At 39.7% G+C, this 26,867-nt stretch overlaps 1 long non-coding RNA gene across 1 annotated transcript in view; it reads left to right on the top strand.

Moving 5' to 3' along the window:
* Window positions 1-237: 237 nt before the first annotated feature.
* LOC138853567 (uncharacterized) overlaps window positions 238-26,867 on the top strand; it is a 57,521-nt gene continuing 30,891 nt past the window's right edge. Inside the window, exon 1 of the long non-coding RNA XR_011392738.1 lies at window positions 238-308. This is a non-coding gene — a long non-coding RNA (uncharacterized lncRNA). The remainder of the gene's footprint in view (window positions 309-26,867) is intronic.

Here is a 26,867-nt window from a genome sequence, read left to right on the forward strand (position 1 = left end):
TGTACATGTACTTGTATACCTTGTACATGTACTTGTATACCTTGTACATGTACTTGTAGTAAATAAAAATAATAATATCATACCAAGGCATGATAGTGGCTTTGGACTACAAGTCATAGTAAACCCTCAGTGTAAACTACCTATGTCAAATATACTGTCTAAAATATATCAACCACATTGTAAACTTACAAGTAAATAAAGGAATCATGAATGTAAGTGTACCGTGAAGAAGTCCGGCTTGATGCGGCTCATGGTCTCACTGGCCTTTATAACCCACAACAAAGAGAAGAACAAAGTTACTGGTGAGAGTAAGTTAACAAACCTGGATTATTTAAGATATAACTAACAACGTAGTGTTAGCTAACATGAAGTTAGGAGGAGGATAAATCTTAAGCTTATGTTGACATATCTCAAGCTTATGTTGACATATCTCAAGCTTATGTTGACATATCTCAAGCTTATATTGACATATCTCAAGCTTATATTGACATATCTCAAGCTTATGTTGACATATCTCAAGCTTATGTTGACATATCTCAAGCTTATATTGACTTATCTTAAGCTTATATTGACATATCTCAAGCTTATGTTAAGTAAGTAAATGTTGACATATCTCAAGCTTATGTTGACATATCTCAAGCTTATGTTGACATATCTCAAGCTTATGTTGACATATCTCAAGCTTATGTTGACATATCTCAAGCTTATGTTGACATCTTAAGCTTATGTTGACATATCTCAAGCTTATATTGACATATCTCAAGCTTATGTTGACATATCTCAAGCTTATGTTGACATATCTCAAGCTTATATTGACATATCTCAAGCTTATGTTGACATATCTCAAGCTTATGTTGACATATCTTAAGCTTATGTTGACATATCTCAAGCTTATGTTGACATATCTCAAGCTTATATTGACATATCTCAAGCTTATGTTGACATATCTCAAGCTTATATTGACATATCTTAAGCTTATATTGACATACCTCAAGCTTATGTTAAGTAAGTAAGTAAATGTTGACATATCTCAAGCTTATGTTGACATATCTCCAGCTTATGTTGACATATCTCAAGCTTATATTGACATATCTCAAGCTTATGTTGACATATCTCAAGCTTATATTGACATATCTCAAGCTTATGTTGACATATCTCAAGCTTATATTGACATATCTCAAGCTTACGTTGACATATCTCAAGCTTATGTTGTTCTGGGAGACAGAAATGGTGAAGCTGGAGATGCTGTCCAGGTAGTCGGGAATTATACGCAGGAAGGAATACATATAAATGACCACATAGAGGACAGGAGCCATAGTAGGGAAACAAGTGTAGTCAAAGATAAGATAAAACCAATATTGCAAACTAGAAATGCCGCAGGAAATAGCAAACAAGAGGACTCCAATAGCAATAGTGAGGATAAATTACCAAAAACAACTGGTGGGAGCTCCATTGTTGGTGCTAGGGAGGATAGAAGTAAGACAGGGAAACATGCACCAACAGGGAATACAGTCACAGAAACCCAAGGCAAACGGAAACCAAGCCTGTGCACATACTATGCACTTGGTATCTGCTGGCATGGGAAATCTGGAAAAACAGATGGGACGTGCAACTATGACCACCCTAGAATATGCCATGCCCATATGACAACAGGAAAATGCAAACTCCCTTCCTGTAAGCTTTTTCACCCTGAAATGTGTACCTCTTCAGTACAGGAAAGACTGTGCTATAACTTAAATTGCCAGGCATACCATCTAAAGGGGACAAAAAGATACAAAACATCCAGGCCATGGGAAAACCTGGGTAGCCACAGCCACTCAAGAGGGAGAGGTTTTTTAGTGCCAGGAAGGAAAAAAAACTGGCAGGAAATGGCAGAAATCGTACACCAAATCCAGTCATTCCTGGAGTGGAACCACAGTCGATGGCCTCCACTCCAAACCAACAGATACAGATACTAATGCCAGAAAAAAAATCCCCCCCCAGTACCAACAATACCACCAGTCCGATAACATTCTTCTTTGCAAATATACAGGGTCTAAAGCCAGCAACAAACAACAAAATACCTTTCATCCGTGGACTGCTTGCAGAGGCAAAGGCAATGTTCGCGGCTTTCACTGAGACCCACATAAAGGATCACTTGGACAACGAAATATGGATCCCAGGTTACAACCTATACAGATGTGACAGAGTGAACAGGCAAAAGGGGGGGGTTGGCCTGTACATTGCAGAGTCACTTGTTTGCACAGAACTGCTTAATGCCTCAAATGATGTACTGGAAGTTTTAGCAGTAAAGGTCGAGAACCAAAACCTAGTCATTGTGGTAGTCTACAAACCTCCGGATGCAACATCCCAGCAATTCCAGGAACAGCTGTTAAAAATTGACCACTGTCTGGAAAATCTTCCAGCTCCTGCACCCAACATCTTGCTCCTGGGGGACTTCAACTTAAGGCACCTAAAATGGAGGAATATAGCAAATAATATTGTTGCAGTAATAACACCAGGATGCAGCTCTGATGAAAACTCACACTCACACGAGCTTTTAAATCTCTGCACAAAATTCAATTTAAACCAGCAAATAATAGAGCCTACTAGACTGGAGAATACACTAGACCTCATCTTCACTAACAATGATGATCTGATAAGAAATGTCACCATATCAAAAACAATATACTCAGATCACAACATAATTGAGGTTCAGACATGTATGCGTGGAGCCCCAGGCCGACAAAATGAGACTAGTCACGAGGGAGCATTCACCAAATTCAACTTCAATAACAAAAACATAAAGTGGGACCAAGTAAACCAAGTCCTAACCGATATAAGCTGGGAAGATATACTAAGCAACACAGACCCAAACTTATGCCTAGAACAGATTAACTCGGTGGCACTCGATGTATGCACAAGGCTTATTCCTCTAAGAAAAAGGAGGAGTAGATGTAAAATAGAAAGAGACAGGCGCTCCCTTTACAGGCGACGGAAAAGAATAACAGAGCGGCTAAAAGAGGTCAATATATCTGAAATGCGCAGGGAGACACTGGTCAGAGAAATAGCAAGCATCGAACTTAAGCTAAAAGAATCCTTTAGGAGTCAGGAATCGCGGGAAGAACTAAAAGCCATAAATGAAATCGAAAGAAACCCAAAGTATTTCTTCTCCTATGCCAAATCAAAATCGAGAACAACGTCCAGTATTGGGCCCCTACTTAAACAAGATGGGTCCTACACAGATGACAGCAAGGAAATGAGTGAGCTACTCAAGTCCCAATATGACTCAGTTTTTAGCAAGCCGTTAACCAGACTGAGAGTCGAAGATCAAAATGAATTTTTTATGAGAGAGCCACAAAATTTGATTAACACAAGCCTATCCGATGTTATCCTGACGCCAAATGACTTCGAACAGGCGATAAATGACATGCCCATGCACTCTGCCCCAGGGCCAGACTCATGGAACTCTGTGTTCATCAAGAACTGCAAGAAGCCCCTATCACGAGCCTTTTCCATCCTATGGAGAGGGAGCATGGACACGGGGGTCGTCCCTCAGTTACTAAAAACAACAGACATAGCCCCACTCCACAAAGGGGGCAGTAAAGCAACAGCAAAGAACTACAGACCAATAACACTACCATCCCATATCATAAAAATCTTTGAAAGGGTCCTAAGAAGCAAGATCACCACCCATCTAGAAACCCATCAGTTACACAACCCAGGGCAACATGGGTTTAGAACAGGTCGCTCCTGTCTGTCTCAACTACTGGATCACTACGACAAGGTCCTAAATGCACTAGAAGACAAAAAGAATGCAGATGTAATATATACAGACTTTGCAAAAGCCTTCGACAAGTGTGACCATGGCATAATAGCGCACAAAATGCGCGCTAAAGGAATATCAGGAAAAGTCGGTCGATGGATCTTTAATTTCCTCACTAACAGAACACAGAGAGTAGTCGTCAACAGAGTAAAGTCCGAGGCAGCTACGGTGAAAAGCTCTGTTCCACAAGGCACAGTACTAGCTCCCATCTTGTTCCTCATCCTCATATCCGACATAGACAAGGATGTCAGCCACAGCACCGTGTCTTCCTTTGCAGATGACACCCGAATCTGCATGACAGTGTCTTCCATTGCAGACACTGCAAGGCTCCAGGCGGACATCAACCAAATCTTTCAGTGGGCTGCAGAAAACAATATGATGTTCAACGATGAGAAATTTCAATTACTCAGATATGGTAAACATGAGGAAATTAAATCTTCATCAGAGTACAAAACAAATTCTGGCCACAAAATAGAGCGAAACACCAACGTCAAAGACCTGGGAGTGATTATGTCGGAGGATCTCACCTTCAAGGACCATAACATTGTATCAATCGCATCTGCTAGAAAAATGACAGGATGGATAATGAGAACCTTCAAAACTAGGGAGGCCAAGCCCATGATGACACTCTTCAGGTCACTTGTTCTATCTAGGCTGGAATATTGCTGCACTCTAACAGCACCTTTCAAGGCAGGTGAAATTGCCGACCTAGAAAATGTACAGAGAACTTTCACGGCGCGCATAACGGAGATAAAACACCTCAATTACTGGGAGCGCTTGAGGTTTCTAAACCTGTATTCCCTGGAACGCAGGAGGGAGAGATACATGATTATATACACCTGGAAAATCCTAGAGGGACTAGTACCGAGCTTGCACACGAAAATCACTCACTACGAAAGCAAAAGACTTGGCAGACGATGCACCATCCCCCCAATGAAAAGCAGGGGTGTCACTAGCATGTTAAGAGACCATACAATAAGTGTCAGGGGCCCGAGACTGTTCAACTGCCTTCCAGCACACATAAGGGGGATTACCAACAGACCCCTGGCAGTCTTCGAGCTGGCACTGGACAAGCACCTAAAGTCAGTTCCTGATCAGCCGGGCTGTGGCTCGTACGTTGGTTTGCGTGCAGCCAGCAGCAACAGCCTGGTTGATCACACGCTGATCCACCAGGAGGCCTGGTCACAGACCGGGCCGCGGGGGCGTTGACCCCCGAAACTCTCTCCAGGTAAACTCCAGGTAAACATATCTCAAGCTTATGTTGACATATCTCAAGCTTATGTTGACATATCTCAAGCTTATATTGACATATCTCAAGCTTTTGTTGACATATCTCAAGCTTATATTGACATATCTTAAGCTTATATTGACATATCTCAAGCTTATGTTAGGTAAGTAAGTAAATGTTGACATATCTCAAGCTTATGTTGACATATCTCAAGCTTATACTGACATATCTCAAGCTTATGTTGACATATCTCAAGCTTATATTGACATATCTCAAGCTTATGTTGACATGTCTCAAGCTTATGTTGACATATCTCAAGCTTATATTGACATATCTCAAGCTTATATTGACATATCTCAAGCTTATGTTGACATATCTCAAGCTTATGTTGACATCTCAAGCTTATGTTAACATATCTCAAGCTTATATTGACATATCTCAAGCTTATGTTGACATATCTCAAACTTATATTGACATATCTCAAGCTTATGTTGACATATCTCAAGCTTACATTGACATATCTCAAGCTTATATTGACATATCTCAAGCTTATATTGACATATCTTAAGCTTATGTTGGCATATCTTAAGCTTATATTGACATATCTCAAGCTTATATTGACATATCTCAAGCTTATATTGACATATCTCAAGCTTATATTGACATATCTCAAGCTTATGTTGACATATCTCAAGCTTATATTGACATATCTCAAGCTTATATTGACATATCTCAAGCTTATATTGACATATCTCAAGCTTATGTTGACATATCTCAAGCTTATGTTGACATATCTCAAGCTTATATTGACATATCTCAAGCTTATATTGACATATCTCAAGCTTATGTTGACATATCTCAAGCTTATGTTGACATCTCAAGCTTATGTTAACATATCTCAAGCTTATGTTGACATATCTCAAGCTTATGTTGACATATCTCAAGCTTATATTGACATATCTCAAGCTTATATTGACATATCTCAAGCTTATATTGACATATCTCAAGCTTATGTTGACATATCTCAAGCTTATATTGACATATCTCAAGCTTATATTGACATATCTCAAGCTTATATTGACATATCTCAAGCTTATATTGACATATCTCAAGCTTATGTTGACATATCTCAAGCTTACATTGACATATCTCAAGCTTGTATTGACATATCTCAAGCTTATATTGACATATCTCAAGCTTATGTTGACATATCTTAAGCTTATATTGACATATCTCAAGCTTATTTTGACATATCTCAAGCTTATATTGACATATCTCAAGCTTATATTGACATATCTCAAGCTTATGTTGACATATCTCAAGCTTATATTGACATATCTCAAGCTTATATTGACATATCTCAAGCTTATATTGACATATCTCAAGCTTATATTGACATATCTCAAGCTTATGTTGACATATCTCAAGCTTACATTGACATATCTCAAGCTTATATTGACATATCTCAAGCTTATATTGACATATCTCAAGCTTATGTTGACATATCTTAAGCTTATGTTGACATATCTCAAGCTTATATTGACATATCTCAAGCTTATATTGACATATCTCAAGCTTATATTGACATATCTCAAGCTTATGTTGACATATCTCAAGCTTATATTGACATATCTCAAGCTTATGTTGACATATCTCAAGCTTATGTTGACATATCTCAAGCTTATATTATCATGTGGGAGTTCAATACGTGGATTAGGTAAAGAAATCCTCACGTACGCTGGTAGTACGTATAATTACAGACAAGGTGGGTTGCGCCCTTACAGCCGTACCTATCTCACTGCTCTCTCTCGTACAACTGCCTGACTGCCCGCCCACAGTACCCATATGTGAGAGGGTCTTTGAATACTGCCAGGTCAGCGCATGAGTTCAGACAGTGACTCAGGCAGAGACGGTTGGTCGTGAGTCAACTGGCACAGTGGTTACTGGTAACTGGTTACTACTACTGAGAGCTCGGCGACGCTAACGTATGTCGTCCCGACATACAACTAATACAAACTAGAGATGGCAGGTATACGGCTTGGGCTGATTCTATACAATGTCAAAGTACACAACAATTAAACATTATAACACACATAAGTAGAACATTGGAATGGAAGCTTACGTAACTGAAACTGTAATGCAATACAAGGTATAATATAGCACAACTTAAAACTCAACAAATGAACATCGAACTCAACGTTGAGATTACAAGTGGTAAAAAAAAAAATTTTGATCGATCGATCTGTATTCATGTGATCTACGGATTCTGAGGGAAGAATATATACAAAGAAAGAGTGTTTAACAGAAAGGCAGATTCGGTGCACTCAAATCTAGACTGTTAACTCTCAGAATGCGGAGAGAACATGAACACAAAAAAAAATTCTTGAATACTGATAAGTTGATACTGTAATTATTCATCTATACAGGTTATTTACATTTAACCCCAACTCTGCTAGGGTGAGATTGACATATGCAGAATGGGTGTCATCTCTGGGAGGATCAAACTCTGTAGCATTGGCTAACTCATGCTGTATTTGAGGCAAATCTGAATTGGAAGTTACAAATGATACTTGAGGATTTCTCAATACCTGTCGTGTACGTAGGGAATAACGACATTCAGGTTGATCGTCTGACTGAGTATCAGAGGAAGAGAGTACAGGATCAGGAGGATTGTTAGAGTCTGTCACATTAGTCTGGGTTGGAACATCATTATCATCACATACTAACTTCATATGATCCAAATGCGATTCTTTATACTGACCAGTACTAATCTCTCTAACCTTATACTTATTACCAGTGATATGTTCAACTACTCGATAAGGACCAATAAACTTTTGATCAAGCTTTGGCATTGCAGACGTTTTGTTAAAGTTAATCATCATAACTCTCGAACCTACTTTGATTTTGGATGGCTTTGATCGAGTGTTTGCGACTCTTGTAAATTCTGCTGTTGATTTATGAAGTGTTTCACGGATTCTTCTAAAAACACTTTGAGCTAAGCTGGTACGAGTTGCTATGAAATCATCAGGGTTGTAATGTGGTTTCGGATTAGAATATAACAACTCATAAGGCAAACGTTTATCTACACCATACAATGCATAATGTGGAGTGTCACCTATAGAAACATTGTAAGCAGAATTTATAGCACACTGCACATCAGGTATAACTTCATCCCAAGTTTCACTGTTGGGATTGATAGTGGCTCTCAAGACATCAAGTACTTTCTTATTGGTTCGTTCCGCTAACCCATTGCTGGCAGGATGATGAGGAACAATGGTGGATTTAGAGATCTTGTACAAGGTGCACAAATTTTCAAGAATTTCATTACAGAATTCACCTCCATTATCTGTTACTAGTGACTTAGGGGTGGTATGCCTGCAGATAATGCGTTCTTTAAACGCTTTAGCTACTGTCTCGGCAGTCTTATCTGCAATAGGAACTAACTCACAATATCTGGTGAAATGGTCTACCATAACACACAGATGTTTGTTACCTTGGAGGGAACATTAGAAATTAGTTAACAAATCTAGCGCAACTCTTTCCCACGGTTCGCTAGTAGTTGGATATACTTGGATTGGATTAGGACCATTAGCATTACCTTTATGTTGCATGCAGACACTACATTTCTTAACATACTCAGAAATATCAATTGCCATACGAGGCCAAAAGTATTTCAATCTGGCTTGTTTTACTGAACGATCCATACCAGGGTGTGCAACACCTGGTACATCGTGAACTAGCTGTAAGGCTACATTCACTAGTGACTGTGGAATTACTAACTGGTATACTCTTCTGCTAGGAGTACCCAACTCGGCTGTTCGATACAGTAATTCTTGGTTCATGACAAAGTCACTGATGGGTGCTGGTGGCTTCACAGTCAGAATAAGATCTTCCTGGAGCAGGAATCGAATCACACCAGACCACATGGGATCTGTTCGTTGAGCATTCTTTACATCTTCAGCACTAAATGGAGGGTCTGCAGTTACTATACTAACATGTCGCGATAAGGCATCTGCGACTACATTTGACTTGCCAGGTAAATGCTCAAAGGTGGGATTGAACTCTTGGATAGTCAAGGTCCATCTAGCTAACCTTCCAGTAGGTTGTTTGTTCTGGAATAAGGGTATCAGTGGAGCATGGTCTGTCAAGACATGAACAGAGTACTGATAAATAATGTCGCGGAAGTGCTTTAAAGACCATACTATTGCTAAAGCTTCTTGCTCCGTTACTGTATAATTATGTTCAGCCTTCGTAAGGACTCGGCTAGCAAATGCAACTGCGTTGTACTTGCCATCGGTCTTCTGAGCTAGTACGGCACCTATGCCAATTGAACTAGCATCAGTTGTCAGATAGAAGGGCTTAGAAAAATCTGGAAATTTCAAAATTGGAGCAGATGTTAGCTTTTCTTTTAGAGTTTGGAATGCTCTTTCTTGACGGAATGTCCAAACAAAAGGAGCATCTTTCTTAAGCAACTCAGTTAGAGGAGCAGCTATGGAAGAAAAATTGGCAATGAAAGATCTATAAAAACCTGCTAAGCCCACAAAGGATCTTACGGCATCAGCAGTTTTGGGAGTTGGAAAATTTAGTACTGCAGTTACTTTACTTTGGTCAGTCGTAACCCCTCTAGGAGTGACTACGTGACCAAGAAACTTAATTTCTGATCTGAAAAACTGACATTTAGACAGTTTGATCTTTAAATTGGCTTCTTCAAGCTTACCAAGTACTACATCAAGTCTTTTCAAGTGTGTATCCACGTCTTTAGACATGACGATTACGTCATCTAAGTACACCATAAGTGCATTACCTATGAGACCTCTAAAGATATTAGTCATGAGCCTTGAGAACGTGATAGGGGAAGATCGTAATCCAAACGCCATACGGAGGAAGTGATAATGACCTGTAGGAGTGGAGAATGCAGTTAGCTCTTGGCTGTCCTCGTGAAGAGGGACTTGCCAAAACCCTTGTAACAAATCTAGGGTTGAAAAGACTTTGTTATCTCCGATATTACGTAAAAGATCACCCAGTACAGGGAGTGGAAAGCGATCTGGAATGGTTTTCGCGTTTAACTTCCTAAAGTCAATCACTGGGCGCCAAGTACCATCCTTCTTAGGTACTAGTATCAAGGGTGCATTCCAAGGGGAATTGCTAGGTGCAATAACTCCATCATCAAGCATTTGATTGATCAATTCTTCTGCGACAGCAACTTGTGAATGAGGCATTCTGTACGCAGGTATGTAGATAGGTCTAGTACCAGGTTCAAGTGGAATACGATGGGACAATAAGTTTGTTATACCCATCTTCTCACCTGGTAAAGCAATGGCTTTACGACGTTTGTTCAACAGAGTCAACAAACGCTTGACTTCATCTGGGAAGTCAGTGGGAGCTAAGTCTTTCTCCTCAACTGGTGGAACAAATTGATCCAGTGAAGTGGATGAGGTCTCCCCGGTAGAAATAGCACCGACCCACTGGTCAGGTGACAACTCATCCTCTACCTGAACAGGGTAAGGATAGTGAACAAGGTCAACAAGATTGGTATTTGCTCTGAGGCGAACACTGTGACCAGAAGTGTTGGCCAGGAAGAAATGGATCTTACTATCTCTTACAACATGTAAGGATGGTTCAACAAATAGACCTTTTACTTTGCAAGAATCACTGTCAACTAGGACGTTATCACCATCTGGAACACTAGGAACAACTACAGACACTCTAGTGAGAGCACTAGCCGCAACAGAGACGTCTTTCTGCAGACGACATGTGACATCAACAAGAGATGGCATTACTAGTTGCAAGTAATTGTTTTTCGACAAGGCGTCCCCTGTGGAGAAACTACTACTCGAACTAGCAGGCATTGCAGGGATAGGTTGTGCACTCAAGGCAATCTGAGTGTCCTCGGACACTTGAGGCATCCGACTATCCTGCAAGTCTGACGGTATAGGTGGAACACTGATGGGAGTGACAGAATTACCAGTGCCTGACCGCTTGGGTACGCTACTGGAGAATGCATTAGCTTGTAAGGACTTAATCCGTACATCATACTCTGCAGCAGTATAACAGATTTCTGATCCAAGCTGGTAACCCCAGAATGGAACGATCAAGTCGTCAGTTTGGGCATGCCATCGATAAGGGTCGAGCACAATGCGTAAGTCTCGCATGGAAGCAAATCCCAGTAGAAGGTCACCAGGGAGAGTAATCTGGTCGACAACAAGGAAGGAAGCAGTGAAGTCTCTACCTTGGATAGAAAAGGTTAGGGAAGTCCGACCTCGGACACGCAGGTGAGAAGCAGCTACTCCACTAAGGGAGGACACATGAGTCGGTTCCACGAGAAGGACACGTCGTAACTGCTTATCCTTAAACAAACTAGACCTAATAATATTGACTTGCGCACCAGAGTCCATGAACAAATGAACGGGCGCATTATAAACAGATGCTTGCACTATAGGGCCTATGGTTGCATTGGAAGTTATGTGCAAACAAAAAGGTGGATTGTCATCAGAAAAGACTTGTTCTACTTCATCCCCAAAATCATCTATGTCAGAGACATGTGACAGTGACTCAGGCAGAGACGGTTGGTCGTGAGTCAACTGGCACAGTGGTTACTGGTAACTGGTTACTACTACTGAGAAAATTGACATATCTCAAGCTTATATTGACATATCTCAAGCTTATATTGACATATCTCAAGCTTATGTTGACATATCTCAAGCTTATGTTGACATTTCTCAAGCTTATATTGACATATCTCAAGCTTATGTTGACATATCTTAAGCTTATGTTGACATATCTCAAACTTATGTTGACATATCTCAAGCTTATATTGACATATCTCAAGCTTATATTGACATATCTCAAGCTTATGTTGACATATCTCAAGCTTATATTGACATATCTCAAGCTAATATTGACATATCTCAAGCTTACATTGACATATCTCAAGCTTATGTTGACATATCTCAAGCTTATATTGACATATCTCAAGCTTATTTTGACATATCTCAAGCTTATGTTGACATATCTCAAGCTTATGTTGTCATATCTCAAGCTTATATTGACATATCTTAAGCTTATGTTGACATATCTCAAGGTTATGTTGACATATCTCAAGCTTATATTGACATATCTTAAGCTTACGTTAACATATATCAAGCTTATGTTGACATATCTCAAGCTTATATTGACATATCTCAAGCTTATGTTGACATATCTCAAGCTTATATTGACATATCTCAAGCTTATATTGACATATCTCATGCTTATGTTGACATATCTCAAGCTTACATTGACATATCTTAAGCTTACATTGACATATCTTAAGCTTATTTTACCATATCTGAAGCTTATATTACCATTTATGAAGCTTATTTTACCATATCCGAGAAGGGTAAATAATTTTAATGTTCAATGTAATGGGGAGACCATCACTTTGGTTTCATCAGTAAAATATTTGGGAATCCCCTTTGACCCATGCATGTCAGGAGAATTGATAGGGAACAGTGTAGTAAAGAAAGCGAATGCCAAACTGAAGTTCCTGTATAGACAAGCACAGTGTCTACCTACTGAGGCTCGCAGGACCCTATGTCTAGCCCTTATACAATGCCATATGGATTACGCTTGCTCTTCTTGGTACTCTGCCTTGACAAAAAAACTGAAAGATACACTGCAAATCACCCAGAACAAAATCGTAAGATTCATCCTGGGGCTGGGACCAAGAGAACATGTAGGCCAGGATGAATTACAGCAGTTGGATATGCTGAATGTTGAAGACAGAGTAAAACAACTGAAGCTAAATCATGTTTATAAAATTGCTCACAAACAATCTCCAGAATATCTTGCTGTCAATTTTGTCAAGGTTGGGAACCAAAGCAATCATAGTACTAGGGGGAGAGAGCACAACTTTGTAGTACCCACAGTCAGTGGCCAGGCTTCAAACATCTTTTATTGTACAGCAATAAAGGAATGGAACAGACTACCCGCACATGTCAAAGCCAGTCATAGCGTGAACCAGTTCAAGAAGAGTGCCAAAAGGTGTCTGATGAATGTAGCTACAGAAAGGGAGGGGAATGATTTTCTATTTTTTAGCTAACATACGTGTAAATTTTACCTTATACCTTGTAATGACCCTCGTATTGTAGATAGTCTTAATGACCTTGGTGTAGCAGATAGTCTTTTTAGTATGATAATAAGATGTTGTCTTCATTGTAGAATAATAAGAAAATATTATAACCTTTATACTATAATAATAAGGTAAAAGGACCCCAATGGAAATAAGTCACTCTGTCTGACTTTTTTGGGTTATCCCAGGTTCTCTACACATATGCTGCTATGTATGATAATTCTATGTAACTGTATTTGTGTATACCTGAATAAACTTACTTACTTACTTACTTACTTACATATCTGAAAACAAACCATGCCACGGGTGGGGTTTGAACCCGCGGTCATAGAGTCTCAAAACTCCAGCCCGTCGCGTTAGCCACTAGACCAGCTAGCCACAATAAGATTCGTCCAACTAGGTATATTTCTACACCATAGGAAGGTTAGCATAGGCCCCACTATGACCACAAATGCTAGCTGGTCCAGTGGCAAACACGACGGTCTGGAGTTTTATGAGTCTCTGACTGCGGGTTCAAATCCCACCCATGGTATGGTTTGTTTGCAATCATGTCATTACGATTTCGTGAACCATATCTGAAGCCTATACAGTGGACCCCCGGTTCGTGATATTAATCCATTCCTGAGAGCTCATCGTAAACCAAAATTATCGGAAAGCAAAACAATTTTCCCCATAAGAAATAATGGAAATCAAATTAATCCGTGCAAGACACCCAAAAGTATGAAAAAAAAACTTTTACCATATGAAATATTAAGTTTAATGCAATAGAATAATTACAATAACAACAATAAAAATAGAATAATAACAATAGAATAATTGACACTTACCTTTATTGAAGATCTGGTGATGATTGATGGCATGGGAGGAGGAGAGAGTGTTGATGGTCTTAGTGTTTAGAAGGGGAATCCCCTTCCATTAGGACTTGAGGTAGCAAGTCCTTTTCTGGGGTTACTTCCCTTCTTCTTTTAATGCCACTAGGACCAGCTTGAGAGTCACTGGACTTCTGTCGCACAACATATCTGTCCATAGAGCTCTGTACCTCCCGTTCCTTTACGATTTGTCTAAAATGGGCCACAACATTGTCAGTGTAATAGTCACCAGCAAGGCTTGCAATAGCTGTGTTAGGGTGATTTTCATCCATAAAGGTTTGCACTTCAACCCACTGTGCACACATTTCCTTAATTTTTGAAGTAGGCACAATGGAGTCCACAACTGGCATAGGCTTCTCAGGGTTAGCCCCAAACCCTTCAAAATCTTTCTTAATTTCCATACTAATTCTCACCCTTTTTACCACAGGGTTGGCACTAGAAGCTTTCTTGGGGCCCATGGTGACTTATTTTGCAGAAACAAGCACCAAAAACAGTGATAATATGGATAATATGGAATGTACCGAATGTATCTTTAGATGCACGCACATTGGCTGGCTTGTAAACACTGGCACACACGAGGCAGTTCAGGCCACACGTGGATACGTCTCGTATGAATTGTATCGCATACTGGGTTTTGTAACGGGAACCGAGGCAAATTTTTTGCGATATAATGCATCGGATACCGGATTTATCAGATACCAATAGCATCGCGAACCGGGGGTCCACTGTATTAGCATATCTGAAGCTTATATTAGTATATCTTAAGCTTATATTAATACAATGGACCCTTGACCAACAATGGCATCATATAATGTTAAATTCGACTTGCGATACATTTTAACGCTAACATTTTGCCTTGGCTAACGCTAAAAAAACTCTACTAACGATATTCGTTCTCGGGTACTGATTAATATCGTTAGTCGAGGGTCCACTGTATATCTTAAGCTTATATTAGTACAGTGGACCCTCACCTAACGAACGCATTGCATAACGTTAAATCCGCCTAGCGATACATTTTAATGCAAAAATTTTGCCTTGGCTAGCATTAAAAAACTCGCTCGACGCGATTCGTTCGAGACGCGTCCACGTGCGGCCTGAGCCCGCCTCACTTGTTCCGTGGGTGCCAGTGTTGACAAGCCAGCCACCGCGGTTGATTCCAAGCATACAATCGGAACATTTCATATTATCACAGCCTTTTCAGTGATTGCACTTGCAAAATAAGTCAGCATGGGCCCCAAGAAAGCTTCTAGTGCCAACCCTACAGGAAAAAGGGTGAGAATTACTATGGATATGAAGAAAGAGATCATTGCTAAGTATGAAAGTGGAGTGCATGTCTCCGAGCTGGCCAGGTTGTACACAAAACCCCAATCAACCATCGCTACTATTGTGGCCAAGAAAACGGCAATCTAGGAAGCTGTTCTTGCCTAAGGTGCAACTTTGTTTTCGAAACAGAGATCGCAAGTGATAGAAGATGTTGAAGGTTTGTTATTGGTGTGGATAAACGAAAAACAGATAGCAGAAGATAGCATCTCTCAAGTGATCATATGTGAAGAGGCTAGGAAGTTGCATGAGGATTTAACCCTTTGACTGTTTCAGGCCCCTCTCTGAAACTGTCATTCTATGTCGCTCAATTTTTGAAAAAAAAAAAAATTATTTTTTCTTATGAAATGATAGAGAATCTTTTCCCGATGGTAATGACACCAAAAGTTCGAAATTTGGTCGAAAACTCGTGGAATTATGCTCCCGCGAAGTTAGCGGTCTCGGCGACATATGCGTATCGGCGATTTCGCCGACTTTGAGCCCAATTTTCAGCCAATTCCATTGTTCCAGTTGACCAAACTCATAGCTATTTCTTTAGAACTCCATTTTATCTATCAGCTGAGTACAAGAAACCTCCCATTTACTAATTTGGACTACCCAATATGGTGATCAGAAATTGGCAATTTGGCCAATTTCACGCAAAATAAAAAAGATGCCAATTTCAAAATAGGGTCCAGAATAAACAAGGTAGACATTCGTGGCACTAAAATAACATATGCTCTGTTCATTAGTCACATCTCTAGCCCCCTCTTATATTATTATTGCTTTCTATTTTGATTTTTTATTCATACAAAAAAATACAAAATTTACTGTTATACAGACGACTGCATTATTGTAAAAATGGTATAAATAATATCAGTGCACTAGTGAAAGAATATTAGACTCCCCAGTTGACGTGTATTGGACGTGTGGTGTGATTTATTTACTCTTGAACATTGGTAAAAATCGAACATTTCCGCTACTTTGAGCTCAGTTTCAACGTCGTTTTCATCGTAAAAGTAATGAAAATCATCTCCATTTCTGTAACATGTTTTCCATTTTATCACCTAAGACCATGAAAACGCGAATACAAAGATAAATACTATACGAAAATACACCTCAAAGTCGGCGTTTTATTCCAAAAAAACGATCAGAGTTTTTTTTTTCTCATTACGCAATGTGTGCTGCAGGATTTTTTTTATGTGGTGCACACTGACCACACAGACCCATTCTCTCACATGTGGGCCTACCAGCTTTCTCCCACTTGATTTGAAGCCGCTAGAATTATTGAGTATATATACGTCAGAAACATTGGCTCGTAAGACGTATTTATACGTCGAAAACAGTCAAAGGGTTAATTAGAAAAATGCCTGCAACTAGTGGTGATGTGAGTGAATTTAAGGCCAGCAAAGGTTGGTTTGAGAGATTTAAGAATTGTAGTGGCATACATAGTGTGATAAGGCATGGTGAGGCTGCCAGTTCGGACCACAAAGCAGCTGAAAAATATGTGCAGGAATTCAAGGAGTACATAGACAGTGAAGGACTGAAACCTGAACAAGTGTTTAATGTGATGAAACAGGCCTGTTTTGAAAGAAATTGCCAAGCAGGACCTACATTATTCAGGAGGAAGAGGCACTCCCAGGACATAAGCCTATGAAAGACAGGCTTACTCTGTTGATGATTGCCAATGCTAGTGGTAATTGCAAAGTGAAGCCTTTATTGGTGTATCACTCTGAAACTCCAGAGTGTTCAGGAAAAACAATGTTGTCAAGGCTAATTTGTGTGTGCTGTGGAGGGCAAACAGTAAGGCATGGGTCACTAGGGACTTTTTCTATGACTGGTTACACCAAGCATTTGCCCCCACTGTGAAAAATTACCTCCTGGAAAATAAATTGAACCTTAAGTGCCTCCTGGTATTAGACAATGCTCCTGGTCATCCTTCAGACATGGCAGAGCGACTTTCTGCAGAAATGAGCTTCATTAAGGTCAAGTTTTTGCCTCCTAATACCACTCCTCTCCTGCAGCCCATGGACCAGCAGGTCATTTCCAACTTCAAGAAACTGTACACAAAAGCTATGTTTGAAAGGTGCTTTGTAGTGACCTCAGAAACTCAACTGACTCTAAGAGAGTTTTGGAGAGATCACTTTAGCATCCTCAATTGTGTAAATATTATAGGTAAGGCTTGGGAGGAAGTGACTAAGAGGATCTTGATCTCTGCTTGGAAGAAACTGTGGCCAGAATGTGTAGACAAAAGGGATTTTGAAGGGTTTAAGGCTAACCCTGGGAATCCTATGCCAGTTGAGGAATCCATTGTGGCATTCGGGAAGTCCTTGGGGTTGGAGGTTAGTGGGGAGGATGTGGAAGAATTGGTGGAGGAGGACAATGAGGAACTAACCACTGATGAGCTGCTAGATCATCTTCAACAGCAAGAGGCCACACCTGAGGAAACTGCTTCGGAGGAGGCGATAGAGAAATTGAAGAAGTTGTCTACTTCAAAGATTAAGGAAATGTGTGCAATGTGGCTTAAAGTGCAAACCTTTTTTGATGAAAATCACCCTGACACAGCTATTGCAAGCCGTGCTGGTGACTATTAAACTGACAATGTTGTGAAACACTTCAGGAATGTCATAAAGGAACAGGAGGTACAGGCCTCTATGGACAGATATGTTGTGCGACAGAGGTCCAGTGACTCTCAAGCTGGTCCTAGTGGCATTAAAAGAAGAAGGGAAGTAACCCCGGAAAAGGACTTGCCACCTCAAGTCATAATGGAAGGGGATTCCCCTTCTAAACATTAACACCATCCACACTCTCCCCTCCTCCCATTCCATCAGTCATCACCAGATCTTCAATAAAGGTAAGTGTCATGTAACTGTGCATGTCTTCTTCAGTTTATGTGTATTAAAATTAATATTTCATGTGGTAAAAAATTTTTTGGTTCATACTTTGGGGTGTCAGGAACGGATTAATTTGATTTCCATTATTTCTTATGGGGAAAATTAATTCGGCTAATGATAATTTCGCCTAACATTGAGCTCTCAGGAACAGATTAATATCGTTAGGTGAGGGTCCACTGTATATCTGAAGCTTATACATGTATTAGTATATCGTAACCTTATATTTGTATATCTGAAGCTTATATTAGCATATCTGAAGCTTATATTAGTATATCTAGGCTGGAATATTGCTGCACACTAACAGCACCTTTCAAAGCAGGTGAAATTGCCGACCTAGAAAATGTACAGAGAACTTTCACGGCGCGCATAACGGAGATAAAACACCTCAATTACTGGGAGCGCTTGAGGTTCTTAAACCTGTATTCCCTGGAACGCAGGAGGGAGAGATACATGATTATATACACCTGGAAAATCCTAGAGGGACTAGTACCGAACTTGCACACGAAAATCACTCACTACGAAAGCAAAAGACTTGGCAGACGATGCACCATCCCCCCAATGAAAAGCAGGGGTGTCACTAGCACGTTAAGAGACCATACAATAAGTGTCAGGGGCCCGAGACTGTTCAACTGCCTCCCAGCACACATAAGGGGGATTACCAACAGACCCCTGGCAGTCTTCAAGCTGGCACCGGACAAGCACCTAAAGTCAGTTCCTGATCAGCCGGGCTGTGGCTCGTACATTGGCTTGCGTGCAGCCAGCAGCAACAGCCTGGTTGATCAGGCTCTGATCCACCAGGAGGCCTGGTCACAGACCGGGCCGCTGGGGCGTTGACCCCCGGAACTCTCTCCAGGTAAAACTCCAGGTTATATTAGTATATCTTAAGCTTATATTAGTATATCTGTAGCATATATTAGTATATTATAAGCTTATATTAGCATATCTGAAGCTTATATTAGCATATCTGAAGCTTATATTAGCATATCTAAAGCTTATATTGGCATATCTGAAGCTTAAATTAGCATATCTGAAGTTTATATTAACATATCTGAAGTTTATATTAGCATATCTGAAGCTTATATTAGCATATCTGAAGCATATATTAGCATATCTGAAGCTTATATTAGCATATCTGAAGCTTAAATTAGCATATCTGAAGCTTATATTAACAAACCTATCTGATGTTATCCTGATGCCGAATGACTTCGAACAGGCGATAAATGCCATGCCCATGCACTCTGCCCCAGGGCCAGACTCATGGAACTCCATGTTCATCAAGAACTGCAAGAAGCCCCTATCACAAGCTTTTACCATCCTATGGAGAGGGAGCATGGACACAGGGGTCGTCCCACAGTAACTAAAAACAACCGACATAGCCCCACTCCACAAAGGTGGCAGTAAAGCAACAGCAAAGAACTACAGACCAATAGCACTAACATCCCATATCATAAAAATCTTTGAAAGGGTCCTAAGAAGCAAGATCGCCACCCATCTAGATACCCATCAGTTACACAACCCAGGGCAAAATGGGTTTAGAGCAGGTCGCTCCTGTCTGTCTCAGCTACTGGATCACTACGACAAGGTCCTAGATGCACTTGAAGACAAAAAGAATGCAGATGTAATATATGCAGATTTTGCAAAAGCCTTCGACAAGTGTGACCATGGTGTAATAGCGCACAAAATGCGTGATAAAGGAATAACAGGAAAAGTTGGTAGATGGATCTATAATTTCCTCACAAACAGAACACAAAGAGTAGTAGTCAACAGAGTAAAGTCTGAGGCAGCTACAGTGAAAAGCTCTGTTCCACAAGGCACAGTACTCGCTCCCACCTTGTTTCTCATCCTCATATCTGACATGGACTAGGATGTTAGACAAGGATGTCAGCCACAGCAACGTGTCTTCCTTTGCAGATGACACCTGAATCTGCATGACAGTGTCTTCCATTGCAGACACTGCAAGGCTCCAGGCAGACAGCTAGTTTAATGTCTTTATTATGCACCCCATACCCATCCTCTGGGCGGTAGTCAAAAGATTACAAAGGTACATAATGGGTCCAGGGACTGGACCCCAAACTTATGATAGTTGAACTAGTTACAAAGGTAATGAACTCCAGGTAGATCTGGTCACAATCATGGCAAGTTACAAAGGTAATGAATCAGGCAGACATCAACCAAATCTTTCAGTGGGCTGCAGAAAACAGTTTGAAGTTCAACGATGAGAAATTTCAATTACTCCAGTATGGTAAACATGAGGAAATTAAAACTTCATCAGAGTACAAAACAAACTCCTTCCACAAAATAGAGCGAAAAAACCAACGTCAAAGACCTGGGAGTGATCATGCTGGAGGTTCTCACCTTCAAGGACCATAACATTGTATCAATCGCATCTGCTAGAAAAATGACAGGATGGATAATGAGAACCTTCAAAACTAGGGATGCCAGGCCCATGATGACACTCTTCAGGTCGCTTGTTCTATCTAGGTTGGAATATTGCTGCACACTAACAGCACCTTTCAAGGCAGGTGAAATTGCTGACCTAGAAAATGTACAGAGAACCTTCACGGCGTGCATAACGGAGATAAAACACCTCAAATACTGGGAGCACTTGAAGTTCCTGAACCTGTACTCCCTGGAATGCAGGCGGGAGAGATACATGATTATATACACCTGGAAAATCCTGTAGGGACTAGTACCGAACTTGCACACTAAAATCACTCACAACGAAATCAAAAGACTCTGCAGACGATGGAACATCCCTCCAATGAAAAGCAGGGGTGTCACTAGTACGTTTAGAGACAATACAATAAATGTCAGGGCCCCGAGACTGTTCAACTGCCTCCCAGCGTACATAAGGGGGATTACCAATAGACCCCTGGCTGTCTTCAAGCAGGCACTGGACAAGCACCTAAAGTCAGTTCCTGACCAGCCGGCTGTGGCTCGTACGTTGGATTGCTTGCAGCTAGCAGTAACAGCCTGGTTGATCAGGCTCTGATCCACCAGGAGGCCTGATCACAGACCGGGCTGCAGGGGCATTGACCCCTGGAACTCTCTCCAGGTAAACATATCTGAAGCTTATTTTTGCATATCTGAAACTTGTATTAGCATATCTGAAGCTTATATTGGCATATCTGAAGCTTAAATTAGCATATCTGAAGTTTATATTAACATATCTGAAGCTTATATTAGCATATCTGAAGCTTATATTAGCATATCTGAAGCTTATATTGGCATATCTGAAGCTTATATTGGCATATCTGAAGCTTATATTGGCATATCTGAAGCTTATATTAGCATATCTGAAGCTTATATTGACATATCTGAAGCTTTTATTAACATATCAGAAGCTTGTATTAGCATATCTGAAGCTTATATTGGCATATCTGAAGCTTATATTGGCATATCTGAAGCTTATATTGGCATATCTGAAGCTTATATTAGCATATCTGAAGCTTATATTGACATATCTGAAGCTTTTATTAACATATCAGAAGCTTGTATTAGCATATCTGAAGCTTATATTGACATATCTGAAGCTTATATTAACATATCTGAAGCTTAAATTAGCATATCTGAACTTATATTAACATATCTGAAGCTTAAATTAGTATATCTGAAGCTTATATTAACATATCTGAAGCTTAAATTAGCGTATCTGAAGCTTAAATTAGCATATCTGAAGCTTATATTGACATATCTGAAGCTTATATTGGCATATCTGAAGCTTATATTGGCATATCTGAAGCTTATATTGACATATCTGAAGCTTATATTGACATATCTGAAGCTTATATTGGCATATCTGAAGCTTATATTGACATATCTGAAGCTTATATTGACATATCTGAAGCTTATATTGGCATATCTGAAGCTTATATTGACATATCTGAAGCTTATATTGACATATCTGAAGCTTATATTGGCATATCTAAAGCTTATATTGACATATCTGAAGCTTATATTGACATATTTGAAGCTTATATTGACATATCTGAAGCTTATATTGGCATATCTGAAGCTTATACAGTGGACCCCCGCATAACGATTACCTCCGAATGTGACCAATTATGTAAGTGTATTTATGTAAGTGCGTTTGTACGTGTATGTTTGGGGGTCTGAAATGGACTAATCTACTTCACAATATTTCTTATGGGAATAAATTCGGTCAGTACTGGCACCTGAACATACTTCTGGAGTGAAAAAATATCGTTAACCGGGGGTCCACTGTATTAGCATATCTGAAGCTTATACAGTGGACCCCCGGTTAACGATTTTAATCCGTGCAAGAGGGCTCATCGTTATGCGAAATAATCGTTATGCGAATGAATTTTCCCCATAAGAAATAATGGAAATAAAATTAATCCGTGCAAGACGCCCAAAAGTATGAAAAAAAATTTTTTTTACCACATGAAATGTTAATTTTAATACACACAAACTGAAAAAGGCATGCACAATTACATGACACTTACTTTTATTGAAGATCTGGTGATGATTGATGGGATGGGAGGAGGGGAGAGCATTATCTTCTTACTGTTTAGAAGGGGAATCCCCTTCCATTAGGACTTGAGGTAGCAAGTCCTTTTCTGGGGTTACTTCCCTTCTTCTTTTAATGCCACTAGGACCAGCTTGAGAGTCACTGGACCTCTGTCGCACAACAAATCTGTCCATAGAGCTCTGTACCTCCCGTTCCTTCAAGACTTTCCTAAAATGGGCCATAACATTGTCATTGAAATAGTCACCAGCACGGCTTGCAACAGCTGTGTCAGGGTGATTTTCATCTATAAAGGTTTGCAGTTCAACCCACTGTGCACACATTTCCTTAATCTTTGAAGTAGGCACAATGGATTCCACAACTGGCATAGGCTTCTCAGGGTTAGCCCCAAACCCTTCAAAATCTTTCTTAATTTCCATACTAATTCTCACCCTTTTTACCACAGGGTTGGCACTAGAAGCTTTCTTGGGGCCCATGGTCACTTATTTTCCAGAAACAGCACCGAAAACACTGTAATAATACGAAATATTCCGAGTGTATGCTTGGATGTTACCGCGGAGGCTGGCTGGTAAACAATGGGACGGCCGGCACATGTGAGGGCACATTGGACGCGTCTCGGACGAAAATCGGTAAGCGGGTTTTTAATCGGTATGCGCGGCAAAAATTTTGCGATAAAAGTAATCGGTATGCGGAAAAATCGCTATGTGATGCCATCGTTATGCGGGGGTCCACTGTATTAGCATATATGAAGCTTATATTAACTTATTTTAAGCTTATATCTTTTTTTTTTTTTTTTTTTTTTTTTTATTCGCTGGTATTCTCCCAGCCCGGGTCTTTTCCAAGTAGTGGTGACCCGGCCTTGGCTCCCTATCTGGGGAGTATCTCGAGACCTAAGTCTCCCATGGGAGGAGGTACAAGTACCCCCTCATCTTTGGGACCAACTGTCCCCAGGCCTAGCCACAGTCCCCGCCCTCACGGGGCTCGTAGGGAGAAGCTAGGCCTCTGGTCTGCCATCTGCCCCTCCCCAAAGGGGCTCGTGGGGAAGGCATCAACATTCGATAAATCCGACATTCGATGCATTTTAACGCAAAAATTTTGCCTCAACATTCGATGGAAAACCCAACATTCGATACGATTCGTACGAGACGTGTCCACGTGTGGCCTGAACTGCCCCGTGTGTGCCAGTATTTACAAGCCAGCCAGTGTGCGCGCATCTAAGGATACATTCGGTACATTCCATATTATCACTGTTTTTGGTGCTTGTTTCTGCAAAATAAGTAACCATGGGCCCCAAGAAAGCTTCTAGTGCCAACCCTTCGAGAAAAAAGTTGCTAATGACTATTGAAATGAAGAAAGAGATAATTGCAAAGTACGAAAGTGGAGTGCATGTGTCGGAGTGCATGATGATTTGGTAAAGAAATTGCCTGCAACTAGTGGTGATGTGAGTGAAGTTAAGGCCAGCAAAGGTTGGTTTGAAAGATTTAAGAATCGTAGTGGCATACACTGTGGTAAGGCATGGTGAGGCTGCCAGTTCAAGTCCTAATGGAAGGGGATTCCCCTTCTAAACACTAAGACCATCCACACTCTCTCCTCCTCCCATCCCATCAATCATCACCAGATCTTCATTAAAGGTAAGTGTCAATTATTCTATTGTTATTAATCTATTGTTATTGTTGTTATTGTAATTATTCTATTGCATTAAACTTAATATTTCATGTGGTAAAATTTTTTTTTTCATACTTTTGGGTGTCTTGCATGGATTAATTTGATTTCCATTATTTCTTATGGGGAAAATTAATTTCTTTCGATATTTTCGACATTGGATAGCTCTCAGGAACGGATTAGTATCGAATGTCGAGGGTCCACTGTATTAACATCTTAAGCTTATATTATTTTATGCTTATATTATCTTAAGCTTATATTATCTTAAGCTTATATTAACATATCTTAAGCTTCTATGAGCTTATTTTAAGCTGTAGTTGTAAAGAAGTTAAAAGAGCAACTTTCCTTAACTAATAAGAAAATCTTATTAAAACTTAAGCTTATCTTAAACTTACTTGCTCTTAAGCTTATCACAACTTAAGCTATTGAAGCTTATCTTGAGCTGCAGTTGTAAGAGAGTTGCAAGATCAACTTGTCAACTAATCCATGTCATGTTAACTAATCAGGGTTATGCTAATCCCTTGGAGGGGATAATAATAATAATAATAATAAAACCAATAGTAATATTATTATTATTATTATTATTATTATTATTATTATTATTATTATTATTATTATTATTAATCTCAGTGGAAGTGTTTTCTTTACAGTAATTTCTTAGGATTAATTTATCTATACATACAGTGGTACCTCAGGATATGAACCTAATTTGTTCCAGAAGGCTGTTCAAGTGCCGATCTGTTCGAGTACCGAACGAATTTGTTCCCATAGGGAATAATGTACAGTAGATTAATCCGAAAAATACACTTACAAAAACACACTTTCATAATTATTCAAGTTCGTATACCGAGGTACCACTGTATATATATTTTTTTTTACCCATTGTTATGGTTGTTAGAGATAATGAAAGGCAGAGTAATTAGCTGTGTTTACCCTCGCCTTGCCTCGGGGAACAACAACAACAACTGCTCACTGCTATAAACACCGTACGTTTCTCCTTTTCTAAATTACATCATATTATCGCCACAGGTGGTATCGTTACGATACGAAGATATATTAGCTCGTCGTGCAAAACAATTTATAAATCCAACTTATCTGGGAGTTTAACTGCTGCTCTGGAACACCTGAGATATGGAGGGTATACAGACAGACAGACAGACAGACAGAGAGCTAGACAGAGCTAGATAGATAGAGAGCTGGACAGATAGAGAACTAGAAAGACAGATGGATGGAAAGCTAGACAGATAGACATGTTTATGTAAAACAGTGTAAACAAATAAAGGGAAGGCTCGTCAGATGTCATGACTGTCATTAGTGGGGTGATAAGATAAGACCACCTCATCAAATGTCACCATTATCAGCAGGTGAGTGATAAGACTAGTGACACACTCTTACATGATGCTTCAAGGGAACTTATTATTATTATTATTATTATTATTATTATTATTATTATTATTATTATTATATACTCCCATATCCAAAACATTGCTGGGACCTATAAATACTATGTATATATTTCTAGACAATAGTACAGTATATGACTAAGGTAGGTGAAAATGTTCACCTGTCACTGTGTTTGTGACTATTTGAGTACTATTTCAGTACCTAATATTAGTGTCAGAATAATGATTTGCTATCACATCACAAGAACTACTATAAATAGTAATTATCAGAACATAATAATTATATAAAATAACACGAAAACAAGAAAACAGGTATATCGGCAATACTTCTGAAAGCGGCAGGACTCCATGAGGATCAAGGGCCAACTCTGCAGGCTCATATCTTGGCGAGTACTGACCCTAAAATTTATTTTTATCCTATGACACGTAGAAAAATGTGCTCTTTATTTCTGTTTAAAAAAAAAAAAATTTTCTCAAAATATTCGGAGCGCTGGGCGAGAGAACGTAAATGTACGTTTGGACAGTTAATGGGTTAATGATAAACCCAAATTGTTCTGCCTTCCTGTGGTATATAAACTCATCACTCTCTCGTCTGCTGAACTTTTATCTCCATCAAGCACCTTAACCGACTTTGTTCTAGGATATCTCGGTGATTGTTGTTTCATTACTATCCCCTTTTTGTGACTATGTGATTTTGATACATCCTTAGGAGACACTTTGGAAGATTTCTCCCTACACACTCTTTGCAAGTGACTTCACTTATGACACTCATTACAGGAAAACTCTTTAAACCTACAGGAACTGCTGTTATGCTTGAACCCACAATGTTTACATTTGATAGCATTAATTACTTGTACCTTAGGAACAGTGGTCACAAACAAATGCATGTTCCAAGTTCAAACATCACGTGAGCTCTTACTGTGCATCTTGTGAAGGTAATGAAATGAGAAGTATGAAATTTGATGGAAAACTTATGGAATTACTCTATCGTAAAGTTAGCGGTCATGGCAATATTTACGCATCAGTGATTTCACTTACTTTGAGCCCTATTTTGTTCCAATTCCATTGTTCTAGTCGACCACACTCATAGCTATTTCGTTAGAACTCC

The sequence above is a fragment of the Cherax quadricarinatus genome, chromosome 33, assembly GCF_038502225.1.
Source record: "Cherax quadricarinatus isolate ZL_2023a chromosome 33, ASM3850222v1, whole genome shotgun sequence".
Taxonomy (NCBI): Eukaryota; Metazoa; Arthropoda; class Malacostraca; order Decapoda; family Parastacidae; genus Cherax; species Cherax quadricarinatus.